We start from the raw sequence: 27164 nt of genomic DNA on the forward strand, positions 1-27164 counted from the left end.
CCGTGACTATGTTTTCATGGTTTTAATATCACAGTTGGATGCTCATCCAGTTCACATTATCGCCTGAATGCCTTGTTAATGAATCTGCCTTTCCAGCACACAACCATTTACTGTCTAATTGCTGCTGACCATATCTTGCTCCATGAGCTATTGTCAGAGTCTTTGTTATACAATGTGTATCTTGAAAGCCACAAAGCAAATGGTTGAGTACAAAGGGGCACATTAAATAACTATTTACATACTTTGTTAAAGACAAGATGTTTCTGAAAGGTATAATTGCTGGCACTTTTGAACTCCCTTTAAATATGGCAAAACACTCTCTAATTAAAACAAGACAATTTCACTGTAAAGTGTAATTTCTGAAGTTATTTTTATAATTGGTTAATTCTGGTGGAGCTAAATTCTCCAAATTATCAGCTAGAACTCTTTCACATCTAGACTAATAATGGTTTCCTTATGTTGTTCAAATGTTTGATGTACTAAATATGTCTTTTATTTAATAATCAAATTTATTTATTCTCCATGAATCAACTTGGAAGTTCTGCAGAAGAAGCTTGTCATAGTTTGGCTTTATAATGTCCCCTGAAAGCCATGTGTGCATCATATAGGCTTTAATATCATTCAGTCAACTTCTTCACGTGTGCAGGGTTAAAGAGTGCCGGTGAGAGGCTGGAAGATTCTCACAAAAAAAATCACATAATGTCCACTAGTTGGATATTAACGGAGTGGAAACCATCATGAAACATGTCAGAAGTTTGTGGGTTCAAGTCCCACTGCAGATACTTGTCTGTATAATTTGGGCTGACACTTCAGCGCAGTGGGAGTGCTAGTGCCACATTGTCAGAAGAGCTTTCTTTCAGATGAGTCATTCAATCATTGGACCTTCCAGCCAGACTGCAAAAGATCCTAAGAAGAGGATTACTTCCAAGAAGAGCAAATGAGTTGGTCCAGTTTCCTCCCCAACATTATCTCGCAGCCAACAGAGATCACCTGGGCATTTCTCCCATTGTATGTTTGGCAGCCACACTCATTATGGCAATGGCTCAACTTGAGAATACTTCATTGGTGTAAAGCAATTTTGATGCTGTTTCTTTTAAGGTTATGAATGATGCCAGATCACTGCAACTGCTTTTCTTTGTGCCGTTCACGGTTTATGGGAGACGTAAGAAACTGGCAGAAGGGAATTGGGCAAAGGTAAAAACAAGTGTTAACAATCCTGATGAGATCATTTAATAACAATTTCCAAACATTCATTAGGTCATTTCTCTGGAGGGGGGAGCGCAGTTCCCTGTGGTTCAAGTGGGTTTGTGAATTCACAGGAGCATGATGTCAATTGTGGTTTTATGCAGAAATATGAGCTAATTTCTCAAGTTGCCAAGCAGATTTTGTGTGGCTGTTCAGGGCAAGGTAACATTCTTTCATGAGAGTGGTTATACTTAATTGCTCAGGAATCACCACTGGAAACAGAATGTTGATCCAAACAGGCTCTGTGGTTCTTACAATAATTCTTAATCACATGTGCCCTCTCTGACCCCATACCCATTTTCTTCAATCACCTATGGTCTCTGCTGCAGTCCTGATAGTGCACTTCATAGTCTCTTAACCCTCCACGTGAAAAGCTTGCTCCTGTTGTCTCATCTAAATCTTTTGTGTTTAGACTTGCAACAAACGCTTCATTTTCAAGACCTCTCTTTCACTGAAGTAGCACGGTCCCAGTATTGAGAGTGTCGTGCTGAAAATGTACAACAGGCCAGCCAGCATCTGAAGCGCAGGAGTATCGAAGTTTCAGATATAAGCCCTTCATCAGGAACACAATATTGACTAGGAGGTGGGGTGGGGGTGGGGAGGTTGGGGCTGGGGCTGTGGGTGGGGAACAGGTTTGTGTCTGGAACAACTGAAAAGGCCAGCAATGCATGGTTGTTGTTCCTTTCTCACCTGGCAACTCGCCAGGCTAGGACATGGGGTAGCCCTGAGGCAGGAAAGGCAGCAATAGATGGTGACAGCCAAGGATCGTTAGTGATTGATTCCAGCTCTCATAGCACATGACTGACAAGCCAGTATATTTTGGACAGTATTACATATTTATCCTAAACATAGTACCTGACATGATTCTTACATGACATCTGGTCCCAGCATCATTATCTGATCTCCGTCCTCTTCCACTAAAGAACTACTCATGTAGGTAATGAGATGAATGTTGGGCCACCTATCTTGGCTGTCTCTACCCTGTCGTCAGTTATTTTCTCCTGAAATGAGACCAAGGGATTTACTGATCGAGATGAAACTGGCTGGCATGAAACTGTTTTGTGGGGGAGTGTGGTGAAATATCTCAATTGGGTAAGAGGCACAGAGGTCACGTAATCTGGAGGATTGGAATGGGAGAAGAAAGATGGTGCATACAATAGTAAGAGTGGTGCACCACAGGCCTTGGTGGGTGGATCGTAAAGCTGGATTAAGTGTGAGGAAATAGATTAAAGATAGTAGCACTTACTCTTGTGGAATGCAGAATGCCATTACATTTCTTGTGGCATTGCTGAGTGTTTCTGCAGACTGTGGGCACTGCACTAATCTGGATGGCAACATCAGACCTGGTTGCCAGTGTTTGGTGCTGAACTCTCCTCTGGCAGCCCTGAAGAAAAGAGGCCATCCTTTCTTTGCACCACCCCACCATCAGGACCTTCAGGTCCCTGTCACCAAAGCAAGGGGCTAATGTCCCTTTCTCAGCCATCTCAAGGGAAATTCTTCATTCATTGAAACAATGAAGGGCAGCTCCAGACTGACAGTACATAACCTGGTACACAGCTTTAACAAGAAAACGTTACACAGTTTTAAAAACAGTTCCAGCGCTAATCCAGGGAGGTCTCGGTAGTAGAGTCATAAAGTCATTCAGCACAGAAACAGCCCCTTTGGTCTAACCAGTCCGTGCTAACCACAATCCCAAACTAAAGTAGTCCCACCTCCCTGCGCTTGGCCCATATCCTTCCAAAGCTTTCTTATTCATGTACTTATTCAAATGTCTTTTAAACATTGGAACCATACTTACATCCTCTACTTCCTCAGAAAGTTCATTCCGCACAGTAGCAAATACTTCTCCAGTGCTATGTGCGAAAAGGTTGCTAGAGGTGTGTGGTGCATAGCTGTGGAAAAAAAAAGAGAAAATCTGTTAGAGCTCACACAGAGAAACCTTTCATGAAACTGCCCAAACATTGAGGTGAAATTCAGCCTTACTTCTTTGCCTCACTGGTGAATTAGAGAACATATCATATTCAAGTGGATTTGGAAGTTTCAAACACTTTATCCTTTATTTCATTCATAGAGAGTGCTGCTCTTAACAGCATCTCAGCAATACACATCTGTTTCTCTTATTTGTCTGTCACATCCAGATGATATCTCTGTAAATAGGGTAACAATTTTAAAGGCAAGAAGGAGTAGATAACAGCAGCTTGAGTAAAATACTTTGAAGTAATTTGTGGCCCGGGCTCCACCGTCACTTTTTCTCTTACCGGTAAGAATTGATTAAAATATTCCTAAGCAAAGACTATGCAAAGGCACTCTTTCTCAATGTGAATATTATGTCATTCTATTTGCATTCACAGGGTGAACTCATCATTTTTGTCACAATACTTTAGTTCTGGCATTCCCATCATTAGTTACTTGATTTTAGAGAATGCTGCTTCTTGTTCTAAGCCCCCAATTTCATTGCATGTCCTTGGCAGTGAGTGCTGACATGCTTCACTCTCTGATGCAACTCCAAGCATAACATTGAGGAGGGAGGGAGGGGAGGAATGATCAGATAGGAGTAAATACATTAGGAAAGTCATTTGATTGCAAGGAGTGGAAAATAGATCAAAGCAGCAAGAGGGTCGGAGGGGAGGGTGAAGCATTCCTAAACCATCAGTAATGCTGTAAAAATCACTTAGCTGCCGCAGTCAATCACTCTCTTTTCCCTTTCTGCCTAGGTTCCTGGTTGACAGAGGAAACCCAACCCTCAACTGTTAAAATTCAGGTGGTTCTGGGTGGGTTATTCTTCAGTGGGTTGGTGTGGACTTGTTGGGTCGAAAGGCCTGTTTCCACACTGTAGGGAATCTAATCTAAATCTAATAACTACGATAATTACAGAGTGAGTTTTCTAGAGCAATTTACTCAAATAGCCTTCAAACCGGCCCAGTTATATTGAAAGTATATATGCTTCCAGTGGGTTTGTGTTGGGTTTCTTATACTTACCAGTTTAATGTCCCTTCTCCTCAGTAGAGGGGGGAGGGGTTGGAGTGGCAGAGGTGTGGCTAGGAAGAGGTTAATTGAAATGATTCCCAATGTTACTATCCATTTGTGTCCTAAATCTTGATAATATTAGGTTTTCTATTAAAAAAACTTCAAAATTTCTTATAAGCTTGAACAAAATAAGCGTAATGTTTCTCCCAGTTTTAATTTTTATTTCTTTATAATCCTTGTAAATTTTGTGGATCTGAACTGTACTCCTACAAAGGTCTTAACTGTACAATTCTTAGCTTCATATTTAAATCTCACTATGCTTTTTCATATTTCTATAATCTTCTACAGTCAAGGAATGGCATGGTGGCTCAATGGTTAGCACTGATGCCTCAATGGCTAGCACAGCCAGTTCGTAAAGCCACAGAGACCTGGCACCTGTCTGTGTGGGAACTGCACCTTCCCCCTGTACATGGGTTTCCTGCAGGCGTTCTGGGTTCTTCCCACAGTCTGAAGATGTGCCAGTTAGGGGGATTGGCCATGCTAAATTTCCCATAGTGTCCAGGGATGTGCAGGCTAAGTGGATTAGCCATAGGAATTACAGGGATGGAGCAGGAAGCTCATCAAAGGATTTGTGTGGACTTGATGGGCCAAATGGCCTATTAGGGATTCTAATGTAGCTCAGTGACAGAAATGTTGGTCAGCCATCAGGCCATGGAATTTTGGGTGGGGGATTGGAAGCCACATTCAGTGCTCAGAGGGTTAACTTGATTGTACCAAAAAAAACAACACAAGGCCTAGAAAACCATAACAGGCCTTGGAGCAGATCCAGAAACCATAAATGGTTTTGGCAGATGTCCCATCGCTAAAACATGCATTAACCTCTGCACTGCTCACCAAGCTGTGTCTTCATTGGAATTGAACAGCACTAGCAGTTTAAAGGTTAACTGGATTTTTCTTATTTCCTCCGATAAGGATTTGTCATTATGGATGAGCCCATAAGAACATTGTCTCACATTAATGCAAATTCTGTGCTTCATTCATCATTGTTATGACTTCAGGAAAACCCACACTTAAATCAGACACTTTGCATTCCAATTCTGTACACAAATACTCATTCTATTTTAGCACTTTGAAGATGGTAATCACTTAATGAGAGGACTGAGTCTGTGATAAATTCCTTTGACCTTTCTTAATAACTATTCTCTTTCTTGTGTCTCTGAATAGATGGGGTATCATTCATCATGTTTACTGATTTCTAAAAGATACTTAATCACTTGTCTTTCCTATCACAAATTGATTGTCAAAACTCTGCCATGTCTCAATCAGCCAGTTTGATCCTTTGGTTCTGTCTTTCATTTTTGCATCATCTGTAGCCATACCTCTGCATGCCTCAGCCTGTGCTATTCTGTTCACTGAAGTTACTGGGCAACATGTTCTAGGCCTAGTGAGTGTGAACCTTGTTACTTTCATGGTAGAAAAGGACTATTAATATTTAACTTCCAGTACTTGACATTAATACCTGACACTTTCATGGACTAAAAATGATTTTAAAAAGGACATTACTGACCTAAAATGGCTACCGTGCTCACCTTACAAGCCCAGGCAAATCACATGGAAATATGAAAAATGTTTACATTGGAATTACAATTTTAATTTAAAAACATTGAAACTTGGTGGGGTGTTAAGAAATGCACAGCTCCTGTTTTACTCGCACTTTCATATTGAGTCATGAAACGTTTCCTACAACAATGGGATGAAACAATAACACACACTTCAGGATCTGCAAAGGAGACACACATCAACAGCAGTCATTGAGAAACAAAGTATAGAGAAAGCAACATGGATTGATAAGAGCAAGGATACTGAAAGCTCTTCCCTCCCTGCATCTGTCAACCACTGTCAACTTTAGAAACTAGCTGATCAAAAAGCAACTTGGAGAAACCACTGTTCATTGAGAAATCAATGTTTCCTGCAAGCTTCACCACTCTTAAGGAAACAGGATACCAGCTGAACAGCTGCAAACCAAGTTTCACTCTCTCAATGCAATATCTCTAAATTCTTTTCATTGCAATTGCCTTTACCTTCCTGTCTTTACTAAAAATCTCTTCCCTATTTCTTTATAAGTTTATTACCTGAGTTAGTATATGTGTCGGATGCTGTTTTCTTAACTTTCTCCTACGTAATAGGGAATTAGTTGCCACTTCGTTTCACTCAAGAAAACCTTAGAATTCACCCTCCTTCATTTTCAGCTGGTTCACTTATCCTAATCAAAATGTGATTGCTACATGTTCAAATAAAATTGTTGTAACCATTCAAGGAAAGGTAAGAACAGAGTTGATCTTCCACCTCGCTTGGTTGCAACAATATGGAAAGCTGTTGGTATCTAGTGCAACATTTGAGGGTTATGGTCCAAGACTGCAATTCTAGTTTGTATCCCAGTTTCTGCTCGGCAGCCATATAAATTGAAGTACGTGAGGTCTACAGATGCTGGAGAATGAGAGTCAAAAAGTTGGTGCTGCAAAAGCACAATCAGGTCAGGCAACAGGAATAGAAAAGTCGACATTTCAGGCATAAGCCCTTCATCAGGTACGTGGAGGGGCATGAGAGATAAATGGGGGCAGTGGGGCTGGGATTTGGGGGAAGGTAAGTGAAAAGGTACTAGGGGGTGCAGGTAGAGGGGTGATTGTGATAGGTTGGTGGGGAGGGTGGAGTGGATAGGTGGGAAGGAAGATGGACAGGTAGGGCAAGTCAAGAGGACGGTGCCGAGTTGGAGAGTTGGATCTGGGATGAGGGGAGATTTGGAAACTAGTGAAGTCGATGTTGATGCCGTGTAGTTGTAGAGTCCCAAGGTGGAAGATGAGGCATTCTTCATCCAGTTGATGGGTGGCTTTGATTTGGCGGTGGAGGAGACACAGGACTTGCTTGTAATGATTTATTAATTTTATGTGTGTATTACATTAATTAGATCTGGTTATCGAGAATGCTCAACCCCATTTGCTATTGATCTAGACCAGAACATTTCCAGATTTGATCAAGGACAGTGTAGTAATTGAATTAGCGAATATGTTGATGGGTTTGAAGATAAACTGTGATATTACTGCGACTTCAAATGTCATGTGTTCCAATAATAGGGGTTCCAGTTGGAACCAATACAGTTCAGAGCCTCTGTTCTTAGCCTTCCCATCATGTATTGTGCAACAATGAACAAAATTCATCAGTTACTAAGAAGTCTGGCCTGATCTTACAATAAGACCTGATGAACTGACATGATGAACAGAAAGGGACGGTAATGCTGCGTTAGTTAACCTTAGCTGGGAACACAGCATTGCTGGAGTTCAGAGGGAGGATGGAATTTGCCAAAGGCTCTTGCTGGTAAGACTTCAGCATTAGTTAGGGTTGCACTGTAACACACTTGGCAGTCTGTCAACGCTTACTAAGTTCAAACATAACAATTGGCTACTTGTTGAGATAAGAGTGAGGTTGAATCTATGGAATTCTACTCCCACAAGAATTCAGCCTTGTCTATAAGAGGAGGCAAGAGGCCTTGAACAAATGGATGTGGTTTGGTGGTCACTGCTGCCCTCTCCTGATTACTCAGGCTAACAGCCTCTAACGTTAACATGAGCGAATGTTCTTGGGTGCAACTTCATCTGTATAAGTGAATGGGTCTTCAGTGAGTTCAAAATCAGGCCAAATGACTGTATTCCTCAAAAAGTGTATTTTTATACAATCTGCCACACAGCAGTTTTAATTTCAGCTGGGAAGAACTTTATCACATTGATTTAAAACCATATGATCTATACTTAACTTCTGGGCCAGATATCTCTCCTGCCTGCCAACCGTTTCCCAAGAGGCACTCATTTACTACTGGTGACTGTGATATTTTCCCAGAGGGTCTCTGCTGGCATCATGTTGTATTTGCCACTTTGCCCAGCATGTGGTATTAGCTAAGTTATTTGACGTAGTTCACTGCCACCAATTGCCCTTTATCCAAGCTTTGTATTGGGCTTTATAGTGATTAGGAGATACCCCATGTAAAATGTCAACAAAAGTGGCAATGTTTCTAGATAGCGAGAAGGTTTGTTGCATAATAGCAATAAGGGCAACTATATATGGTGAAGCATTATTACTAGGACCTTAGAGTGCTCACACAGTTACATCTACACGCTCTGACAGCTAAAGAACAACTCTTTGTGTCCACTCACAGAGTATGTGGCATCAGTAGAATAGATGGAGCAAATGTAAAATGAACAGAAACCCTTCCATTATTTATTGCATGAGGTGAGCCGACTAACATAATGGTCCTTCATTATGAGGATGCAACATGTTGAAACAAGATTTGGACTCAGCATCAATCAGGTATGATAAACTATTTGCTTTGTTTCCTCCTGTGAAGTAAATTCTGAACAGACTAATCCAGCTGCTCCTGTATCTTTCTGGATGAGATGATAATCTGTGAAGCCAACGATTCAGCTGAATCCATGAGAATAAACTCAGATTTTTGCTATTCCATGACATCAGAATTTTGGCCGATTGACAGCTATCAGATTAGGAATAACCTGTCCTATATTTTCTTACATTCTCATTTTACCACTTTTCTCTCTATCTTTCCAAAATGATTTGATTGGATTTGTTATTGTACACAACTGAACAGGTAGTACTCGTTTTCTAGTACTTTGTACACCTGGCCATTATATGTGTGCTTTGATAGACTTCGCAGATAGACTATTGAACTGTGGAAGGCATCACACTCAAGTCTGATCCTTTGCTTACCCAGCTAAGCCAATGCTTCCACTAAAAAAAGCTCAACAACTCTGAGGCCGATTGTGAATTAAACCAGAAATTGTCATTTCCAGCATCTGCCGTCCTTGTTTTTACCAAATATTGTATAGCTTCATGGGACCTCTTGCATCCATAGACATGCAAACCAAAAGACAGAACCTTTGACAATGCAGCATCCCTGAGTATTGCACGGGGAGTCACATCAAGTCTTAGAGCAGGACTTGAATTCACACCCATCTCATTCAGAGGTGAGCCTGTTCCCAGCTGAGCTACAGCAGACAAATGTTTTTTTAGCTATGGTTAGAAATGGGCAAGTTCTTTGATGAATGCACTATGCTCAGTTCCATTTCACATTATTTCAGATATCAAAACATTCTGTGCCTGCTTGCAGTGATATCTGCACTTTATTCTGGCTTGAGATCCATGGCAACTGCTATTCACACCAGACAAGTGCCAGGCCATGACCATCTCCAACAAGAGACAGACTAATTATCAGAACCAGCCTGTGATTGGCGGAGCAGTGAAGTGACCAAGATCTGGAGCCATGGCACTGGAATTGCAACCAGGACTGGGAATCGTAGACTCTCAGGTAGACTCTGTATTGGGGAGTAGGGGAAGGAGTTGAGAGTTGCACCATGAGCGAGAAGACAATGAGAGTCCGATGGAGGAGTGGAACTGTTGAGTCATGTCATGATAGTGAAGAGGAGGGATGTTAATCTGGCTATTGGGTCTTTCTGACTAATCTTCCTTCCCCAAATCATTTGATATCGATTGGCTCCTCACTACCCTGATTGGTCGCCCTATAGAATCCCTTTTTGGCAATTTGATCAGGACACTCCTATTGGGGATTCCATGGGTGTATTCTTTTGAACCCTCCACTTCTGTGCACATCGCTGAATGCGAATTCACACTCAGAATAATTCATTTTTAATAAATCACTATTCGTCAAATCGCATTAAGACTCTCCAGAAAAAAAGAACTTGATCACTTTCATGGTGAAAGGTTTGCTGGTGGGGTAATAGTCCTCATGGAAATGTTGGGAATGCAAAGCCTTGAAGTTCCATGGGGCTGAGTAATACTGAAAAAGAGATGGGAGCAGATAGAGAGCGGGGTAAGGAGTGAGGAAGAGGGAGGGGGAAAAAGGATGAGAAAGAAAACCAAGACAGATAAGAATGTGGAGCAGGTGAAAGGGAGAGTGGGAAAGGGAAAAGGAGGTAATAAGAATCAAAATGGCAGCCTGGGGCACAGGAAGAGAGACAGAGAGGGAAAGGAGAAGGTTGCAAGAGACTGAGATGGAAAAGAGGGAGGGGAGGACATGAGAGAGGAGAGAGGTATTGGGAGACACAGTGGGAGAGAAGAGTGAGGGATAGTGAGGAAAGGGAGAGAGCAAGACACTAAGTGGGAGGGTTTGGTGCTGATGGTTGTGGACAGGGATTGTGGGAACACAAAGTGAGACAGTGTTCCAGGCACCGTCACCCTGACTATGTTCCAGCCATCACAGGAGACACCATGAGCGGTGTCAGCACTGTGGTAAACAGTCAGGACGAGCTTTTTCTGGGATCCCTTAACATTGACTCCAGACTCAGAAAGAGTTGTAGCATCAGACGAACATAGGCAAGATAACCTTCATCAGCTTACCACCTATTATGCACGCGCAGAAACACATAGACACGCAAGGACACACATACACATGGGTGAGCAAGTGACTAACTGGATGAGGGTTAGTGTGTGTGAGTGAGTGAGTGAGTGAGTGAGTGAGTGAGTGAGAGAGAGACTGAGAGAGAGAGAGAGACTGAGAGAGAGAGACTGAACTGGACCCCACTTTTCCCTCCCCAAAATCCTATCCACAAAGCAGGCTGTGAGAAGAGGAAACCCCAAGTTGAAAATGAATGCACTTCACCCCCCACAACAGACCAGCTTAGAGTGCACCCATCAGAGGCAACACAAGGCCAGCACTAGTTAAACATAACTCATTAACTCATTCCCAATCACCACACCCTTCTCTAGTGAACACAAATTAGAATTGATTCTTTTTCTCTCTTTAGTTCTAATTCTTAATGAGAAAAGCAAGAATCATCTTTGTACAATTGCTGCATTGCACATATTAATGGTCACTTCCATTCATGACTTATTTACAGTATTAATTTATTGCTTTTGATTACTTTCTTCATGAAGTTGATGTTTACTGTTCCAGCATTCCTTACCTTTTTGAAGACACCCCGAAAGGAGGAGAAAACTTGAAATGTGCATCCCATGCAAAACTTCAGATAGCCTTGAGGAACAAGCTGCAACACAGCAACTCGCCAAGGCTCCTTTGACAGCATCTTTCAAACATATGACCTCTAGCATCCAGAGGGACAAGGGCAACAAATGCATAGGCACAACACCACATCAAAGTTGTAATGATTGCCTAAATCTGATTATGGACTACATTGTAACTGGACTCAATTATCCCACTCTGCCGAGGACATGGAGGTCCTGGGCCTCCTTCACCACCGCTCCCTCACCACCAGATGCCTGGAGGAAGAACGCCTCATCTTCCGCCTCAGAACACTTCAACCCCAGGGCATCAATGTGAACTTCAACAGTTTCCTCATTTCCCCTTTCCCCACCTCACCCTAGTTCCAAACTTCCAGCTCAGCACTGTCCCCATGACTTGTCTGGACTTGTCCTACCTGCCTATCTCCTTTTCCACCTATCCACTCCACCCTCTCCTCCCTGACCTATCACCTTCATCCCCTCCCTCACTCACCTATTGTACTCTATGCTACTTTCTCCCCACCCCCACCCCCCTCTAGCTTATCTCTCCACGCTCCAGGCTCTCTGCCTTTATTCCTGATGAAGGTCTTTTGCCCGAAACGTCGATTTCGCTGCTCCTTGGATGCTGCCTGAACTGCTGTGCTCTCCCAGCACCACTAATCCAGAATCTGGTTTCCAGGATCTGCAGTCATTGTTTTTACCTCTATTATATTCATAAATGATGCTGACAGAAAGTATTTTTTCATTAGTATGATCAGAAGTAGGAACCTTGATTGGTTTTTATTCTACTCACAAATCTTGGGATGTAGGGACTATTGGTAAGGCCATTATTAGTTGCTCATCAGTAGTTGTCCAGAGAAGGTGTCAGGAGACAACCCCTTGAGCTGTTTCAGCCTGTGTCATTAAGAATGCTCCTTATTTAAGGATCGAAGAGTTCAAACATAATCTTCCAGTTTCATGTACTGGAACTGACTCGGAACCAAACACTCTCCGGTGTGTATGACACATTGCTGCAGTCAGTGGTACTTTTGTCCATTGTCACTGGAGGTTCTGCATTTCTTTTGCCATTTGTTCACAATATGTGGATGTTGTGGAAAGATCATCGTTTATTGCACAACCTTATGTTGAAATTATTTCTTGAACTGCTGCAGTAGTGACACCCACAGTGCAGTTCCGAAGAGAGTTCCAGGAACTTGGCCGTGTAAAAGTGAGGGGATGGCAGTGTAGTGTGGTGTATGAGTTGGAGGGCAACTTGCACATGGTGTTGTTCCTATGCATTTGTTGCCCAAGCCCCTTTGAATGATAGAGGTCACGTGTTTGAACGGTGTTGCCAAAGGAGCCTTGTTGAGTTGCTGCAGTGCATCCTGTATATCAGGGCTATCCAAACTTTTTACTTGGAGGCTGGTGGGTACATTTCAATCTTTCTCATCGGGGTGGGGGAGTGGGGAACGGGGTGGTGGTGGTAGTTGTCAGTCTAAGAAAGATAAAGGTTGCCAGGACAGTGAATTAAATTTCATTTTAAAAAAAATCAAATACAATAAATTGACAATTTAAGTTCACAAACAGCCTCCTGGGTCCTACTGCCTGTGACTGTTAGATAATTAGTCAAAGCGGTTCACTTATTGCCTCTTGCAGTTTGTTCACCTTTGATTTTGCTTTTGCAATACTTAACTCAATATAATTTTGTATCCCAAAGATAACAGCAGTAAGGCTGGTTTCATGATATATACTTGTGTTGAAAATAGATTATTTTTATTTCAATTTTTTGCAAGCATCCATTTTATAAAGAATCATTGATTTAGAGCCTCATTGTCTCCTTCAATTGAATAAAGCTTAAAAATGTGTTGCTGGAAAAGCACAGCAGGTCAGGCAGCATCCAAGGAGCAGGAAAATCGACGTTTTGGGCATAAGCCCTTCTTCAGGAATGAGGAGGGTCTGTCAAGCAGGCTAAGAAAAAAGGTAGGGAGGAGGGACTTGGGGGAGGGGCGTTGGGAATGCGATAGGTGGAAGGAGGTTAAGGTGAGGGTGATAGGCCGGAGTGGAGGTGGGGGCGGAGAGGTCGGGAAGAAGATTGCAGGTCAAGAAGGCGGTGCTGAGTCCGAGGGTTGGGACTGAGATAAGGTGGGGGGAGTGGAAATGAGGAAGCTGGAGAAATCTGCATTCATCCCTTGTGGTTGGAGGGTTCCTAGGCGGAAGATGAGGCGCTCTTCCTCCAGCCGTCGTGTTGCCATGGTCTGGCGATGGAGGAAGCCAAGGACCTGCATGTCCTTGGTGGAGTGGGAGGGGGAGTTAAAGTGTTCAGCCACGGGGCGGTTGGGTTGGTTGGTGCGGGTGTCCCAGAGATGTTCTCTGAAACGTTCCGCAAGTAGGTGGCCTGTCTCCCCAATGTATAGGAGGCCACATCGGGTGCAGCGGATGCAGTAAATGATGTGTGTGGAGGTGCAGGTGAATTTGTGATGGATATGGAAGGATCCCTTGGGGCCTTGGAGGGAAGTGAGGGGGGAGGTGTAATCTAGGTAGCTGTGGGAGTCAGTCGGTTCATAGTAAACGTCCCTGTTGAGTCGGTCGTCCGAGATAGAAATGGAGAGGTCTCGGAAGGGGAGGGAGGAGTCTGAGACGGTCTAGGTAAATTTGAGGTTGGGGTGGAAGGTGTTAGTAAAGTGGATGAACTGTTCAACCTGCTCATGGGAGCACGAGGTAGCGCCGATACAGTCATCGATGTAACGGAGGAAAGGTGAGGGGTGGTGCCAGTGTAGCCAGATGGACTGTTCCACATATCCGACGAAGAGGCAGGCATAGCTGGGGCCCATGCGGGTGCTCATGGCTACTCCTTTGGTTTGGAGGAAGTAGGAGGATTGGAAAGAGAAGTTGTTCAGAGTGAGGACTAGTTCAATCAGTCGAAGGAGAGTGTCAGTGGAAGGGTACTGGTTGGTTCGGAGGGAAAGGAAGAAGCGGAGGGCTTTGAGGCCTGCGTGATGGGGGATGGAGGTGTATAGGGACTGGATGTCCATGGTGAAGATAAGGCGTTGGGGGCCGGGGAAGCGAAAATCATAGAGGTGGACGGCATGGGTGGTGTCCATTTCTATCTTGGACGACCGACTCAACACGGATGTTTACTATAAACCGACTGACTCCCACAGCTACCTAGATTACACCTCCTCCCACCCTCCCCCTGTAAAAACGCCATCCCATATTCTCAATTCCTTCGCCTTCGCCGCATCTGCTCCCAGGAGGGCCAATTCCAATACCGAACAACCCAGATGGCTCCTTCTTCAAAGACGGCAATCTCCCCTCAGATGTGGTTGACGATGCTCTCCACCACACCTCCTCCACTTCCCGCTCCTCTGCCCTTGAACCCCGCCCCTCCAATCGCCACCAGGACAGAACCCCATTGGTCCTCCCCTACTACCCCACCAACCTCCAGATGCATTGTATCATCCTTCGTCATTTCCGCCACCTCCAAACAGACCCCACCACCAAGGATATATTTCACTCCCCACCCCTATCAGCGTTCCGGAAAGACCACTCCCTCCGCGACTCCCTCGTCAGATCCACACCCCCGACCAAACCAAACTCCACTCCCGGCACCTTCCACTGCAACCACAAGAAATGCAAAACTTGTGCCCACACCTCCCCCCCTCACTTCCCTCCAAGGCCCCAAGGGATCCTTCCATATCCGTCACAAATTCACCTGCACCTCCACACACATTTACTGCATCCGCTGCACCCGATGTGGCCTCCTATACATTGGGGAGACAGGCCGCCTACTTGCGGAACGTTTCAGAGAACACCCCTGGGACACCCGAACCAGCCAACCCAACCGCCCCTTGACTGGCCTCCTCCATCGCCAGACCAAGGCAACACGACGCCTGGAGGAAGAGTGTCTCATCTTCCGCCTAGGAACTCTCCAACCACAAGGGATGAATGCAAATTTCTCCAGCTTCCTCATTTCCCCTCCCTCCACCTTTTCTCAGTCCCAGCCCTCAGACTCAGCACCGCCTTCTTGGCCTGCAATCTTCTTCCCGACCTCTCTGCCCCCACCCCCTCTCCAGCCTATCACCCTCACCTTATACTCCTTCCACCTATTGCATTCCCATCGCCCCTCCCCTAAGTCCCTCCTCCCTACCTTTTATCTTAGCCTGCTTGACAGACCCTCCTCATTCCTGAAGAAGGGCTTATGCCCGAAACGTCGATTCTCCTGCTCCTTTGATGCTGCCTGACCTGCTGCACTTTTCCAGCAACACATTTTTAATGCTCTGATCTCCAGCATCTGCAGTCCTCACTTTCTCCTTCAATTGAATAAAATCAGCCTTTAAATAGCTTGATCCTAAATGCTCATTGAGCCTTGCTCCACAAAGGACAATAAACACCTTCTCCTCCACATCAAGTGTGGACTGAGGCAGATTTCCATGAACCACCACCGTTAATACACAGATTAAACTTAAGCCGTTACTGTCAATGAGCATTGCACTCTGACCACCTGAGCTAAATGACTCCCACATCATAGCTTCAGGTTCAACATATATCTGAATCTAAGGCAACATTCACCTGAAAGTAACACCAAAGCTAAACTCTAACTTGAATCAAGATCACTTTTACCAACATTCATTTGGGAAAGACTTCTGCTATAAACGCAGAAAGCATAGCAACAAGAAATTAGTGCTGAATACAAAGATGTTGCAACTGAGGATAAGGTGACTTGAGAATTATGATGATACTGGAAGCAACAAGAATGACACTGGAAATTACTGCAAGGCTTTTGGAACGTGACAAGAGGAGAGTATGACAAAAGTGATCAGGATAAGCAGAAACTGAATCAAAGGCTAAAAGCATGGACGCATCATCATCCGTTCTGATGTGTTCTGAGAGTTTATGGAGACTGGTCTGGAAGACAGGCAATGAAGCAAATACAAAGGAATTTTATAGTTTGAAGTAATCCAACAGGCAATGGAGAAAAAGCTAACTTGTGGAAATCTTGTGAGAAAATCAGAAAGTGAGGCCCTGCAGCAGAAGCAGACCTCTGACTGCAGAATAACGGCAAAGAGGAGCTTGTGGCTGCATCAGGATACCAACCTCAGCCCAAATTATGGGGTTGCAGAAACACAGAATGATTTCAGCATTTATAAAGAGCACAAGGCAACCCTGGTAACGAGGTTGTGTGTGTTTTCAGTTATTTCACCTAAGAGCATTCTATACTGCAATCTAGGAGATTAGGCTTTCATTTGATCTGTCTATTTTAGTTACTTTCATGTTTATTTTTGTTGCAAACTCCCAGCACATTTGTGGCATAGGTTAGTGCGTTTTGGAATCAGACCAAGGCATGCTACTCATTTTACAATACTAGTTAATTAGAACAGTCAGATCTGGTGTCATTAATAATTTCTTACTTGCAAATCCCAAATTCCTGCTGACAAACATTAAATAAACTCTTGGCAGTGTTCTGGTTAAATACGAGCAACAGGCAGATTGGGTCTGCCAGACATTTACAGTACATACCTGGCAACTTTGACAGTGGGGTATTCTTGTAAATGATGTGTGTTCTCTACAACTCCCCTACCCCCTTGCACCCCCCCAACCAACTTCTTTGTGACCATTACAGTAATTATAGACTTTCCCTCCATTTTGTCTCTTGGCTCAGTTACATCAGTAGTGATTGCTTACCTCAGGTTTGAAGATTTGTTTTCTTTTTTCATTCCTAAGCCCAGGAGATTTACTCCTTGATTTTTGTCAACATCATTCATATATCCACCCCCAAGTAATCTGGAGAACAGATCAAGACAATGTATCACATAAACTTCTCACCCTTTCACCCTTGTTCTTACTCCGACTTTATCTTCGACTTCTTTCTTACCCCTCCAACTTTTTCCTTTCTTTAGTGTAGAGTATCACATAAAGTAACATTCTGCATGGATGTCAATCACTAACAGCAGTATTGTACTATGGGCACAATTCAGTGTTTATACCCAGCACTTTCACATGTACAATGTTCTGAATAGTTGTTTGGAACTGAAATCTTGTTCTGCATCCCTCCATAGCTTAGCAGACTCGTGACTAATTGTAGCTCTTGCTCTGTCCATGAAGGGCAGCTAATGTGCTTCATTTAAACACCAAACTATCAGGGAACCACTGGACCTTCACCTCCATGACAAAAAAAACCTTAGGTTTAATACCTCCTTTTTCCCTGCTTAATGGATCTATCCAGATAAGGAAATAATAACTTAATGCTCGGTTCCAGCATCCATTGCCTTCATTGCTCAACCTTTTGAGTACAGGTGTTGGAAAGTCATGTTGATGTTGTACAGGACATTGGTGAGGCCTCTTCTGGAGTACTGTCTCCAGTTCTGGTCGCCCAGTTATAGAAAGGATATTATTAAGCTGGAGAGTGTTCAGAAGAGATTTACCAGGATGTTGCTGGGTATGGAAGGCTTGAGTTAGAAAGAAGGCAAGATAGACTGAGATCTTTTCCAGGAGAGCACAGGAGGTTGGGAGGCGACCTTATAGATGTTTGTAAAATAATGAGGGGCATAGATTGAATTAATGGCAGTTGTCTTTTCCCTAGGATAGGGAATTTCAAGACTAACAGGCACATTTTTAAGGTGAGAGGTGAGAGATTTAAAAAGACATGGCGGGCACATTTTCTTTTCACAGAGGGTGGTTGAATGAACTTCCAGACAAAGTAGTGGATTTGGGTACAGTTATATCATTTAAAAGACATTTGGATAATACATGAATAGGAAAGATTTGGATGGATATGGGCCAGGGACAGGAAAGTGGGACTAGTTTTAGTGTGAAATTATTGACTGTTTGGTCTGAAGGGTCTGTTTCCATGTTGTATGGCTCTATGATTCTATGGAGACTTTCAGAACAGGTACAACGACAAGGATACCATTCAGCTCACAACATCTGCATTGGTTCTCTGCAATTCCATTGGTACTGTTTTCCCAACTTCTCCCTGTAACGCGACACATTCTTTCTTTTTAGATAGTTCAACTGCCTTCCAAATGCTCCAACTAAATTGGTCACCATCATGCTCTCAGGCACTCTGTTTAAATAAAAGTGCTACTGATTAAATCAATAATGTAAAGTAAGGCTTGACTCCTTGACTCCCTATATTCAGCCACAAATTTATTAATTTGCGTGTGGCAACTGTGACATGCGAGGTTAGTTTTATGCACACGATGCTCATCCATTGGGAGCTGAATCGAGACTGTCATCCAGAACCCTTTTAGGAAAAAAATTATGAACTCTTGCAATGGAAGAAATAACGATTGGTCTTGGATCCAAGAGACTGGTCTAACACACAGGAGCAACATTTGTCAAAATAAAACTGAAGCTTAGCACAATACCCACCATCCAAAAGACAGCTTTGGTGCCATCTAGTGGTTATTGAACAATTAAACCAACCACTGAAAACTGGAGGAGGAAAGAAGCACTGTATAAGCAAAGACCACGAAACGTGGCTGACAAGTTCACCTGAAGAATTCATTTGAACTCATAATTATTTTGTGGAACTTTCTGAAACTGCTGAGGTTTTCCAGAAATCTGGAAGCACTTGCCTTTCCAATTGGTCCCTTATGTGGGTGTCACTAGACAATGCATGCCAAAGCTGACAGTTGGAGGTCTCTAGTGGTTCACTGGTAGTATCCCTACCTTTGAGTTGGGAGGTCAGGTTCAAGTCTCACCTGCTCTAGAGGTGCATAATAACATCACTGGGCAGTTTGATTAGGAAAACATTTTTTAAAAAAACTGACACCTGCATTTCTTTATTCAGGCATGCTTTTCAAATCTGGACAAAATTATATTCACCCTAAATATTAATATCATGCAAATTAAAATTATCATCACCCATAGATTTTTAGTTATGTTGAAGTGCATTCTGACATTTGATGTTATGATACAATGATAGAAAAAATCATTGGCAACAGACACAAAACAAAAATTAAAGTCACTGCAGTAATAAAAATCTGATGCCAAATAAAAAGTACAAATAGCTAGATCAGGAAGTAATTCTTCTCACAAAGTGCAGTGGAACTTTGGAACTATTGCTGCCAAAAAGCTGTCTTAAGGGCAGGGTTGGAACTGCCATTGGGCAAACTAAATGCTTGCCTTGAGCAGTTCAAGATTAAAGTGGTGCTGGAAAAGCACAGCAGATCAGGCATGATCTGATGAGCATGAAAATTGAAACGTTGATTTTCCTGTTCCTCGGTTGCTGCCTGACCTGCTGTGCTTTTCCAGCACCACTCTAATGTAGACTCTAATCTCCAGTGCCTGCAGTACCCACTTCCGCTTGCCTTGAGGAGGTTGATTTAGGGAGCAGCAAAAAAAAATGCAGTTTTTTAGATACTTTGGAACTGAAACACATCATTTCAGACAATTTGGTTTCATTGATGATGTTTCTTGAGTCAAACACCAGTACCATTAAGATATGCTCTCAGTGCTGGTCCCTAAGTTAGCTCAGATTTTGTTAACTACAAAAGCTGAGTTCTTACAGATGTCTTGAAGTTTGTTAAAAGTATTTATTATGTACATTGCTGTAATACCACAAACTTACTCATAGTACAGTTCCAGTGCTTTCTGATATTGTTGTATATAACAGATTGACTGATCACAAAACACTAGGTACTGAGACACCACATGTTCTGATGATGTGATGTTATGTAACTCTTGAAGGTGCATGACATGTCTGGTTTGGTCTAGACAGGACTAAAACATCATAATCCATATCCATGTCCCCAGGGAAAGAACCTGCAATTTCCATCATCTTGAGGCATTGCCATGTGGTGATATCACATCCAGCACAAAGTCACCCAATCAAATTCAAACCTCTTTAAACATAACAGAAAAGCCAAGGGGACTCTGACTGGCTGGGATTCTGGTTGGCTGTGATGGCATTAATGGCATTTGAACATCATGGAGGGGTTGGCAAGTGTTTTTGCAATGGGTCTGACAAGGGGTTTCAGGTCACTTTATTCCTCAATTGGTTGGGTTTTTTTAGATTTACTGGAAATGTTCTTGCACTATTTCTACTGTGACCTGAAGTTAAACGGCAGAGCTTTATCCAACACCTGGATCAGTGGTGCTGGAAGAGCACAGCAATTCAGGCAGCATCCGAGGACAGGCAAAATCGACGTTTCGGGCAAAAGCCCTTCATCAGGAATAAGGCAGAGAGCCTGAAGCGTGGAGAGATAAGCTAGAGGAGGGTGGGGGTGGGGAGAGAGTGGCATAGAGTACAATAGGTCAGTGGGGAAGGAGATGAAGGTGATAGGTCAGGGAGGAGAGGGTGGAGTGGATAGGTGGAAAAGGAGCTGGGCAGGTCGGACAAGTCCGGACAGGTCAGGGGATCGAGTTGCTGGAGGTTAGAAGCTAGGATGAGGTGGGGGAAGGGGAAATGAGGAAACTGTTGAAATCCACATTGATGCCCTGGGGTTGAAGTGTTCCGAGGCGGAAGATGAGGCGTTCTTCCTCCAGGCGTCTGGTGGTGAGGGAGCGGCGGTGGAGGAGGCCCAGCACCTCCATATCCTCGGCAGAGTGGGAGGGGGAGTTGAAATGTTGAGCCACTGGGCGATTTGGTTGATTGGTGCGGGTGTCTCGGAGATGTTCCCTAAAGCGCTCTGCTAGGAGGCGCCCAGTCTCCCCAATGTAGAGGAGACCGCATCGGGAGCAACGGATACAATAGATGATATTAGTGGATGTGCAGGTAAAACTTTGATGGATGTGGAAAGCTCCTTTGGGGCCTTGGATAGAGGTGAGGGAGGAGGTGTGGGCGCAGGTTTTACAGTTCCTGCGGTGGCAGGGGAAAGTGCCAGGATGGGAGGGTGGGTCGTAGGGGGGCGTGGACCTGACCAGGTAGTCACGGAGGGAACAGTCTTTGCGGAAGGCGGAGAGGGGTGGGGAGGGAAATATATCCCTGGTGGTGGGGTCTGTTTGGAGGTGGCGGAAATGTCGGCGGATGATTTGGTTTATGCGAAGGTTGGTAGGGTGGAAGGTGAGCACCAGGGGCGTTCTGTCCTTGTTGCGGTTGGAGGGGTTGGGTCTGAGGGCGGAGGTGCGGGATGTGGATGAGATGCGTTGGAGGGCATCTTTAACCACGTGGGAAGGGAAATTGCGGTCTCTAAAGGAGGAGGCCATCTGGTGTGTTCTATGGTGGAACCGCTCCTCCTGGGAGCAGATACGGCGGAGGCGGAGGAATTGGGAATACGGGATGGCATTTTTGCAAGAGGTAGGGTGGGAAGAGGTGTAATTCAGGTAGCTGTGGGAGTCGGTGGGTTTGTAGAAGATGTCAGTGTCAAGTCGGTCGTCACTGATGGAGATGGAGAGGTCCAGGAAGGGGAGGGAGGTGTCAGAGATGGTCCAGGTAAATTTAAGGTCAGGGTGGAATGTGTTGGTGAAGTTGATGAATTGCTCAACCTCCTCGCGGGAGCACGAGGTGGCGCCAATGCAGTCATCAATGTAGCGGAGGAAGAGGTGGGGTGTGGTGCCGGTGTAATTACGGAAGATCAACTGCTCTACGTAGCCAACAAAGAGACAGGCATAGCTCCAACAGCCTACTCATTGCCATATTGATGATAAATTGTCCAATAATCAATTGCTCACCAAGATTGACTGGCTCTGTGGATTAGTCCATTCAAAATAGGAAAACACATGATCACTTCTGAAACTAATGCTACTGCAATTTAACTGACATCTATGATTGCAGTTCACACACTCACAGCAGACTAATAGCTGGGTAGATTTGCTATACTGTACACACAGTGTAGATGGAACCCTTAAAGGCTAAATCTCCTAAAGGCAAAGTACAAGCAAAAGTGTGTAGTCACATGACAGTAAATCCCCAGTTAACCTGCTCCCTGAGCCTATTTCCAAGTTCCAGGAACTACTTTGGGGTATATTTCACATTTTCTTTTGTTAGGCAAGGACATTAAGAGTTAGGAGTTCAAGATAGGTTGGTGGAGTCAAAACACAGATCATGAATGGTTGCACAAGATTGAGGGACTTTGTTCCCATGTTCTTGAAATAATCATTGAAATTCAGTGCTAAAATTAAAGTTAACAATTTATTTTAAAAATTTCTGAATGTGATCTTGAATAAAACGTGTGCATATGTTGATTCACAAGTTAACAAGGTGAAAAATATTCATTATGTGAAGCCAGTTATTCACTGTGTAACAGCAGATAGTTTAATCTTTACTATTGATACTCACTGATTGTAACGGTCACCCAATTAATATGTATGTTGTCTTACCTGGATGCTTCTCCCTGTAAAATGACTGTATAGTTCAAGGAGAAACTGCTGTTCCAGAGAAGACTGTGAACTCATGTCTCTGTGCACACGGGCGATCGTTCTCTCTTCCTCCAGGGCTCAGAATAAAGATGACGGAGGTAAAACTATACTGTGTCTCTGATCACGTTGCTTCGATTGAGGGGGAGGGGGAGGGGGACAACAGTTCAAAATCCAAAATCCTGGAACTCCCTTTGAACAGTGTGGGAGATTGCAGCAGTTCAGGGATGTTGCTCACCTTCTGAAGGGAAATTAAGAATGAGAAATAAATGTTGAGACTTTGACATCCCCAGCACTGACTTCCTCACCTGAGTAGGGCAAGTATTCTTACACATTAGATAAATAAAAAGGGCTATAGTGTACTCTGTACTATGGTTCAGTGCCATTTTGAGCAGGTCTGACTCAAATAGAATGGGGGATTTCAAGGCAACGGGACAATTTTTTAAGAAGAGTAATTTATAAAAGATGTGAGGGGCAAATGTTTTACGTTGAGGGTGGTTCACGTGTGGAATGAACTTCCTGAGGAAATGGTGGATGTGGATACAGTTATAATCTCTAAAAGACATTTGGATAAGTGCTTCAATAGGAAAGGTTTGGAGGGATATGGGCCAGGAACAGGCCAATGGGAGTAATTTAGTTTGGTATTATGTTCAGTATGGACTAATTGGACTGAAGGATCTATTTTTATGCTGTATAATTTTATGACTTCTACAGTTAATAGTACGGTCCTGAGGAGTGTTGTCAAACAAAAAGGCCGAGGATTGCAGTTGCACAGTTCCTTGCAAGTGGAGTCACAGGTAAACAGAATGAAAAAGGCATTCGGCATGGTTGTCTTCATTGTTCAGTATACTGAGTGTCACCATGTCTACCCCGCCCCCACGCCGATCTCCGTCCCCGCCCCCAGGCCTAACCCCACCCCCAGGCCTAACCCCGCCCCCACACCCAGCTCCAGCCCCACATCAGGTCCCAGGTCCTAGCTCCCAGCCCTGTCGTGTTTTCACCATCCCTCCAGACCTACCCCTCTCTGAGGATGAAAGATCAGTCCTCAGCAGAGGCCTCACCTTCATTCCCCTACCCTCCCGGATTAATGAGTTCAACACACGGCGTGACATCGAACAATTCTTCCGCCGCCTTCGCCTCCGTGCCTACTTCTTTAACCAAGACTCTCGCTCACCCTCTGACGACCCCTTCTCACGCCTCCAACACACCCGATCCACCTGGACACCCCGTGCTGGCCTCCTACCTGCCCTCGACCTCTTCATAGCCAACTGCCGTCACGATATTAACCGCCACCTGAACTCCCCCACTCCTCTCACCCACTCCAACCTCTCACCCTCTGAACGCGCAGCCCTCCACTCCCTCCGTTCCAACCCCAACCTCACCATCAAACCAGCTGACAAGGGAGGCGCAGTAGTAGTTTGGCGCACCGACCTTTACACTGCTGAGGCCAAACGCCAGCTCGCAGATACCTCCTCCTACCGTCCCCTTGACCATGACCCCACCCCCCACCACCAAACCATCATCTCCCAGACCGTCCATAACCTCATCACCTCGGGGGATCTCCCATCCACCGCCTCCAACCTCATAGTCCCACAACCCCGCACCGCCCGCTTCTACCTCCTGCCCAAAATCCACAAACCTGACTGCCCCGGACGACCCATCGTCTCAGCCTGCTCCTGCCCCACCGAACTCATCTCTGCATACCTCGACACCGTCCTGTCCCCTTTAGTCCAAGAACTCCCCACCTACATTCGGGACACCACCATGCCCTCCACCTCCTCGATGATTTTCGCTTCCCCGGTCCCCAACGCCTTATCTTCACCATGGACATCCAGTCCCTGTACACCTCCATCCCCCATCACGAAGGACTCAAAGCACTCCGCTTCTTGCTTTCCCGCCGTACCAACCAGTACCCTTCCACTGACACCCTCCTTCGACTGACTGAACTGGTCCTCACCCTGAACAACCTCTCTTTCCAATCCTCCCACTTCCTCCAAACGAAAGGAGTAGCCATGGGCACCCGCATGGGCCCCAGCTATGCCTGCCTCTTCGTAGGATATGTGGAACAGTCCATCTTCCGCAACTACACTGGCCCCACCCCCCACCCTTTCCTCCGCTACATCGATGACTGTGTCGGCGCCGCCTCGTGCTCCCACGAGGAGGTTGAACAGTTCATCCACTTCACCAAGACCTTCCACCCCGACCTCAAATTCACTGGACAGTCTCAGATTCCTCCCTCCCCTTCCTCAACCTTTCTATTTCTATCTCAGGCGACCGAATCAACACGGACATCTACTACAATCCGACCGACTCCCACAGCTACCTGGACTACACCTCCTCCCACCCTGCCCCCTGTAAAAACGCCATCCCATTCTCCCAATTCCTTCGTCTCCGCCGCATCTGCTCCCAGGAGGACCAGTTCCAAAAACGTACAACCCAGATGGCCTCCTTCTTCAAGGACCGCAATTTCCCCCCCGACGTGGTCGACGATGCCCTCCACCGCATCTCTTCCACTTCCCGCTCCTCCGCCCTTGAGCCCCGCCCCTCCAACCGCCACCAGGACAGAACCCCACTGGTCCTCACCTACCACCCCACCAATCTCCATGTACAGCGTATCATCCGCTGTCATTTCCGCCACCTCCAAACGGACCCCACCACCAAAGATATATTTCCCTCCCCTCCCCTATCAGCATTCCGTAAAGACCACTCCCTCCATGACTCCCTCGTCAGATCCACACCCCCCACCAACCCAACCTCCACTCCCGGCACTTTCCCCTGCAACCGACCGCAGGAGGTGCAAGACTTGCGCCCACACCACCCCCCTCACCTCCCTCCAAGGCCCCAAAGGAAACTTCCATATCCGCCACAAATTCACCTGCACCTCCACACACATCATCTATTGCATCCTCTGCACCCGATGTGGCCTCCTGTATATTGGGGAGACAGGCCACCTACTTGCGGAGCGTTTCTGAGAACACCTCTGGGACACCCGGACCAACCAACCCAACCACCCTGTGGCTCAACACTTCAACTCCCCTCCCACTTCACCAAGGACATGCAGGTCTTTGGACTCCTCCATCGCCAGACCACAACAACACGACAGTTGGAGGAAGAGCGCCTCATCTTCCGCCTAGGAACCCTCCAACCAAAAGGGATGAACTCGGATTTCACCAATTTCCTCATTTCCCCTCCCCCCACCTTGTCTCAGTCAAATCCATCGAACTCAGCACTGCCTTCCTAACCTGCAATCTTCTTCCTGACCTCTCCGCCCCCACCCCAGTCTGACCTATCACCCTCACCTTGACCTCTTTCCACATATCACATTTCCAACACCCCTCCCCCAAGTCTCTCCTCCCTACCTTTTATCTTAGCCTGCTGGACACACTTTCCTCATTCCTGAAGAAGGGCTTATGCCCGAAACGTCAATTCTCCTGTTCCTTGGATGCTGCCTGACCTGCTGCGCTGTTCCAGCAACACATTTTTAGCTCAGCTTCCCTATAGGATTTGGGGTGTCATGTTAAGGTTTTACAAGACGTTGGTCAGGCCATTATTAGAATACTGAATACATTTCTGTCACCCTTCTCTTGGAAGGATGCTGTTAAACATGAGAGTGCAGAAAAGATTAACTGGCTATTGCTGGGACTAGAAGATTTGAGTTATAGGGAGAAGTTGAATGGGCTGGAGCATCAGATACTGAGGAGTGACCTTTATAAAATTACAAAGGGCATGGATAGGATGAACAGCCAAGGTCTTTTCTTAGGGTGAGGGGTGTCCAATACTAGATGACATAGGATTAGGGTGGGAGGGGAAAGATTTTTAAAAAAGGACCCGAGGGGCAATATTTTCGTGCCCAGGGCAGTATGTGTATGGAACGAGCTTCCTGAGGAAGTGGTGAGGGCTGGTACAATTACATTTAAAAGGCATCTGGATGGGTATACAAATAGGAAGGGTTTAGATAGATATGGGCCAAATGCTGGCAAATGGAACACACTCAGAGTGGGATGTCTGGTCGGTGCAGACAAGTTAGTCTGAGGGATCTGTTTCTGTGCTCTGTGACACTGTGTGGGACAAAATGCTGAATTCCTGGGTGATCTCTGATGAGTTAGAGCAAAAAGCATGATCACAGTCACTGCATGGAGGAAGGGGTTATGAGGGAACCTGATTGCTAAAGGGAGTGTTCCAAATATTCATCAAGTTAATCCAGATAGTTCATTGAACGGCCAACACTCTTGCCTCCTCTGGAGATTCAGAGAGTCTGCATGGACTGTGAGGTGAGAAAACCTGGATAAAACTCCCAAAAACATCCACAAGAAACATGAAGATGTTTCCTTGAGGATTATGTGGATCTGGCAGGGAGCAGCTGTCAACTTGGAGAATCCTGGTGGACTTATGTAGGTCTCCCACAGCAACTTATTTAATTTGCCGAAGGATTAGAAGTGGTGGAAATGGTGGAGTCCCTTTCCAACAGGAGAAACAAACTGACACAAATAAATTCATAGAAAATAATTGTTTACACTGTGGTATATCGATGGGAGGAGGGGGGCGGAACATTGATGCGGCGATCACTGACGGCGGAAGGCTGTAGTATGGGCACCACGGGTTCCGGAAGGCGGTGTGCGTCACGTCCGGCAGCC

General features: G+C 45.1%; 1 long non-coding RNA gene across 1 annotated transcript; it reads right to left on the reverse strand.

Annotated features, from left to right (window-relative positions):
• LOC148142180 (uncharacterized) lies at positions 1-22928 on the reverse strand. The gene is made up of 3 exons (XR_015752218.1): positions 22495-22928; positions 3044-3137; positions 1-1170 (listed from the first exon to the last, which is right to left on the reverse strand). It is a non-coding gene; the product is annotated as an uncharacterized LOC148142180 (long non-coding RNA).
• Between the last annotated feature and the right edge of the window lie 4236 nt (positions 22929-27164).

The sequence above is a fragment of the Chiloscyllium plagiosum genome, unplaced genomic scaffold, assembly GCF_037043375.1.
Source record: "Chiloscyllium plagiosum isolate Xiang-an unplaced genomic scaffold, Cpla_swu_hap1 HiC_scaffold_30, whole genome shotgun sequence".
Taxonomy (NCBI): domain Eukaryota; kingdom Metazoa; phylum Chordata; class Chondrichthyes; order Orectolobiformes; family Hemiscylliidae; genus Chiloscyllium; species Chiloscyllium plagiosum.